Here is a 6,112-nt window from a genome sequence, read left to right as displayed (position 1 = left end):
AATGCCTCGGGCGGGGCGGCAGCACCACCCACCTCCATCATCTCATGGGGCATGGCAACATAGCCGCCTCCCTCCATCAGCACCTCAGGGGCAGCGGCAGGTTCGCCTCCTCTCACCCATCGATCCTCTGCCGGCACCCCGCGCGAAGCGGTGGACTCTCCGACTCCCGCTGGCTCCGAGGACGGGCTAGAGGTTCGGCTGACCTCACGGACTCACTTCCCTCCGTGTGGAATGGGAAGGGCCCCTGCATGGATGGGTGGGCACTTGTCAGCGTGTCCTCATCCTCTAGGACGTCCCAATCCATGTCGGCAGCTACCTCGTCATCATCGTCGTTGTCATCATCGTCGTCGTCATCACTGCTTACCTCCTCTCCTCGATCTCGTGCTTGCTGCTTCCGCATCATCTCCTTCTTCTTGAGCTCCCTTGTCCTCTTGTCCCACTCGGCTGCGGTGCGATTCGCCACCGCTAGGACTCGGTCCTTCGGCACCAGGGCCGGACTCTCCTTGAAGGAAAGTCTCCTCGGCTGACCCCGCCATCCCAAAGTTATCATCAAGGGGTCGGAAATTCAAGAGAAAAGAGGAGCACGGGGAAAGAAAGCTTACGAAGTCAAAAACCCTAGTTCCAGCCGCATTGGGGGATGCCCCGGCACTGGATACACATGATCGAGGACGACGCCGGTAGAGTCCTTCAAAGGCTCCATCGCCTCCTTGATGCGTTGCGCCACCTCGGAGGGAGGAAGCGCTTCATCGATGAGCACCGTCCCTTCAAACGACACTCTAAGCACGATCCAGTGCAGGGGAAGCGCGCGCACCATCAGCGGCGCCACCCTTCTCACATGGTAGGTGCCAATGATCCCTGACCCCTTCACGCCCCGGTCCTTCAGAGCGTGGAGGGTGGCGAGAAGGTTGGTGATGTGCTTCTTCTCCTTAGTCAGGATGCCCCACTTCCATGACTCTAGGGCCTCTTCGATGAGGCGCCCTGAATACTTTGGCAGGGGGCATTCACGTCATCCCTGACGTAAAACCACTACGAATGCCACCCCTTGTTGGAGGTCGATAGACGCATCAACAGGTAGCCACTCGCCCAGGTATGGCATAGATGAATGCTGGCACATCCCATCGGCACACTCACCTCCTTCCCCCCAACCCGCCTCTTCGACAGGCTGATGGTGAAGAAGTGCCACCACAAATCGAAGTGGGGATCGATCCCTAGGAAACCTTCACACGAGGAAACAAATGCCGCCATATGTTGGACCCCATTAGGAGTAAGATGCTGCAACTCCATCTGGTAGTAATCCAATAGCCCCCAAAGAAATCTATGCGTAGGTACAGCGAATCCTCGCTCATGGAAGATAGCAAAGGACATGACATACCCTTCGAGCATCGACGGCTCATCCTCATCACTAGGCAGTAGCCACCCCTCAGCAGCGGCCGACGGGCGGAGGAGGCCACGGTGGACGAGGCCCTCCAAACGCCGAGGGGTAATGTTGGATCTGCCCCATAGCTCCATTGAGGTGTCAGGAAAAAAAGGTGGGTGTGAGCTCGACGGCGGCTGCGACGCGGGCACGAGCTCGACGGCGGCGACGACGTGGATGCGAGGCTGACAACGGTGGCAGTACGGATGCAGGAGGCTAAGGCGATTGACGGCGGAAGAGTTAGACGCAAAGGCGAGGAGGCAGAATACGGAACTCTGGGGGCAAACCCCATGGTTTTATAGGGGCGACGGATGCGAGAAGAACAACCGTTCGCGTCGATCTCTGAGCCTACCACGCGCACCGCCATGTCACGTCGTGGGATACGCGCCAGCGATCCCTATCCTTTCCCACAAAAATCGCTCCGGACGTTTCATCTTCCCGAACGAATCAGACTCCCCCCCCCCCCCCGTGGAGGGGATATGGGACGGAAGATCTCTTCGCCAGTCCAAGAGGGACCAGAAAGCCCAACGGTCGGCCCGACGATCTCAATGGCCATCCCGACGAGGGACGAGGTCGCAAGCGACTAGGACCCAAGTACGCGAACATCAGCAGGGGGGTCTCAATCCACAATCGAGTCCTAGCCAGGTTGACCCTAGACGAAATCCCCGCGAACGGGATATCAGGGTCCCCTTAAGACTCTCCAGCTGACAAAAACCAAATCCCACAACCTTACCCGCGAAGGATCCAAAAATACCCCTAGGCGATTCTATCCGAATCACCCAGGGGCTCGGGGGCTACACCCTCTAGCAAATCAAAATACCCTCTGGGCGATTCTATCCGAATCACCCGGGGGCTCAGGGGCTACTGTCGGGGACCTAATACCGGGGTACCCAACGAGGTGGGACTAATAACCTTCGAACGTTGACGCTTCTGGTCAGACAAGAACGCTGCTACGCTTCTTGCCCGAACGACGGAAGATTGGTTCCGCCTCGCCCGACCCCCAAGGGCTGGCTCTGCCTCGCCCGACCCCCGAGGGCTGGCACCACCTCGCTCGACGCCTGAGGACAGGCTCCGCCTTGCCCGACGTCCGAGGGTGGGCTCCGCCTCGCCCGACGGCCGAGGGCAGACTCCGCCTCACCCAACAAGTACGCCCTGCGCCTTCATAAGGATGAGCACAGGGTACGACATGACATTCGAGTAAAACGCAACACCATGGACCATGTCCTGCACCGTGGCAGGAAAAGTACCGCCAGGGTACGACGGGATGGGCGCTTTAGACCATTCCGGCATTGCAGAGTCCGAATAGTATTGTAGGTGCCGCCTTCAGCCCTCAGACACGGAACCCGACATAGACATACGACAACCACTACGGTCTAGGAAGAGACTCGCGCCCTCTACAATGACGGATGTACTGTCACCGCGTCGTGGTCCGAAAGGAGCGGCGTCCGCTCGACGACCCCTTAGGCCCACCACTCCGATCGAAGCACTCGCTTCGGCCTCCGGGCGCCCTCTCCGGTCGGAAGGCCTAGCCCAAAGCGCAACTTCCGACTCCGACCCCGCGCCCCATCGACCGGGGCTCGTAGGAACCAGAAGACGTGCGGAGAAAGGTAAGGCAAGGCTCACAAGTCAAAACCACTGTACCAGAGACCATACCCTACGCGGAGTAGTACTCTGCAGCCATCCTGACATTCTACAGTGACATCGACAGTGTTGTAGGCGTCTATCATTATCTGGTACCCGCCGGTGTGGGCAACAAGGCTCGGTAGACGTGGACAACAAGGTTCGGTAGCATACGCACCCTTTCCCTCTCACTTGTAAAGTTGTCCCCTTCATCTATAAAAGGGGGTGCGCTTCCTCCAACAAGGGGACCGACTCTTGACGGATAAGTTGAACACACACGACACTTCATACACAACTGAGCAGCGACCAAGTTCTCGGCAACCTTTTCGATCATTCCATCAGAGACTTGGGACTCGTCCCTCTCTCGACTGTTTTGTACCCCCTACTACGAACCATTTTCGGTACTAATAACATGAGCAGCAGCAGCGAACTGGACGTAGGGACGTTCAGCCCGAACCAGTATAAACCTCGTGTCCTTTAGTGCACAATCCGGGCCTAACGCGCAATAATCATAAATGTACTAGCCGATGTTTATTCGAAACACCGACACATAGAGTTTTTTTTTATTCTTATGTCTAAGCCGGCTGTAATCTTACAGCCCGCTTCTCATCTCCTCTCTCTCCTCCACCTCAGCATTAAGTCTCCTTATAGCCTGTTATTATACTTACTCTAATGCACCTGACCTCACCTGGTGCGTCTATGTGTAATAATAAACAAAAAAACAAAAATAGGAACTCTTACGTCTGTGGAACCATAGAAGATGGACACTTAACGTACCAACAGCATGTTCGTTTGGCTGTGGCTTGTCGTAAATGATCGTAAATTTTCAGCCGAAACATTATTTTTCTCTCACACAAATCAACCAGCAGTACTTCTTTACGAACTAGCAACGATATGAACCAGCTAACCGAATAGGCCGCAAGATTTCTCTAATTTATGTGATTGATGGGTGCAAGTATTATAAGTGACATGTATTTTGCATAGGTGTATGCAATTGAGTCAGTCGTAGCGTGAATGGCCATAAGTGACATGGGCCAAACACTGGATGATTGATCGATGTATAGCACAAATAATATTGGTGAGGACTAAGGACAACCTAGAGTGAACGTAGTTTGTGTGTACAGTGACATTCGCTTGTAGTGTGCACTAGGACTTCGTTATTTTTTTTCCCTTTGGTCGTGGCATATATTAATAAGGGGGTCAAAGGCATTTAACTTGAGAGAGTCAAAGTGCGGGCATAGTAATGGACAAGAGGCTAACTCGGTTGAGATGATGAGGCTATCGATACTGTCCTCTCCTCTTCTTTGCCTACTTCCCCATTAGAATTTCTGACTGGTTCACGCCTGCTTGTGTATCGGTTATAACCTCTGTACTGTATTTTGTTTGGCTTAAATTGCCAAATGGCGAGACTAGACCCCATGAAGCTTCTAAGTCAGATGTAGATTTGCAAGAATAAGATTTACCAACGGGAAGAACGCTTAGTGTATCCGCGGTGGGTGAATCTTAGGAAACTCGCCTTGTCCGAACAAAAGTGGTAGGTAGGTAGGTGGTAGTTAGAAGGATTCCTTCGGGGGGCTGCTTCTTCCTCTAGATTCTCTTCTTCTATAGACAGACCTCCGGCTAGGGCAGATGAAATTAGCCCTATTAAGATGGTTTGAAGTCAAGCATCTTAAAAAAGTTGGATTGATCGAGATCAGAATTGAAACGGGCTAAAATAGCATTAGAGCATTGCACTGAATGATAGGGTTGACCCCCGGCCTATTATCCGGCGATGTTGTTTCTCGGGCAGAAGGGACTTAACCTAGTGACCATGTCAGTGTCATGTGACCTGGCGGAGTACTCTATGACCTCGGCGGATCATCCAGTGAAGCCAAGCTTGACTAAGTGACTTGTTGGGCAGCTCACTGTGGTGTGTCATATGATCCGGTGGTGGGCTTTGTGGCCTTGACAGATCATCTAGTGAAAGTCCAACTTGACTTAACGACTTGTTGACATAGTTACTTGAGTGCACCTAATCGGCCTGTTCGCTGGTTGGTTTCTAGGCTGGTTTGGGCTGGCTGGTGCTGGTTTGTTGTGAGAGGAAAACACTGTTGGTCGGCTGGTTTGGGCTGGCTGAAACCAACAAGCGAACAGGCTGAATGATCTGCGCGGACGATTGTGTGACCTCCATCCGTTGAGCCAACCTGGGCTTTGTGACCAGGTGTGCAAGTCTGGTACAACATATGATCCAGTGAGACTGTGCGACCCATTGACACATCATACAGTGGGAATATTCATGTATATTTCTAACTAGCCGTTACAGGAATCAACTAGAATAATGTCACCGTACGATCTGGTGTGGCGAAGGCAGGCAGTGGACAATCTGACGATGTTTGTGTTTGCTAGCTTTTTTTCATTGGCAAGCAACCTCTTCACCCTCTATATAAGAATTTGAAGAGCCACCCAACCCCAGAAATGAGCTTTAAGTGTTAGCCTTGAGTATTGGTGGTGTTCGAGCTTGGATTTTTTGAGTTCAAGTTTAAAGGCATGTTGCTCTTAGTTTTGCTAACACCTAGACAACTCGGTGGAAGTCTTAGTGACCATCCTTAGTGGAGCTTTTGTCATGAGGCTCTAGAAGCTTGTATATGGTCTTTAAAACCACCATACGAGAGTGACAAACGGGTATTCACTAGTGGAGAGTAGCTTAACTAAAGTTGCCAATTTGTCTTTTTTTTTACTTGCTCTCTTTCAATTGCTTGCAACTTTTTTGTGTGGCAACTATAATTCATGTTAGTGTGTGACCTTACTCTTAGCGTGATCTTTCTAAGGACATGATTGGTATGTTGGTTGACTCAATAGTTTGTCTTTCCAGAAAAACTTAGGAGTCGATGTGCTATAGGGGTTTAGAGTTTGCATGGATTAAGATTGTCGTTTAGTTTGTTAGAACCAATTCACTCTCTCATGGACCATTTGGTCCTTACAATAACATCTGTATGTGAATTATCGTACATGTCGGGATGGTTTGAGAACGGATTGTCCATTTTTGGCCGTCGTGAATGCCACCAAAAGGAACATGACATCAGTTGATTCATGGATCCT

This window comes from Miscanthus floridulus, chromosome 1 (assembly GCF_019320115.1).
Source record: "Miscanthus floridulus cultivar M001 chromosome 1, ASM1932011v1, whole genome shotgun sequence".
NCBI classification, from domain to species: domain Eukaryota; kingdom Viridiplantae; phylum Streptophyta; class Magnoliopsida; order Poales; family Poaceae; genus Miscanthus; species Miscanthus floridulus.
Note: the sequence above shows the minus strand (reverse complement) of the source record.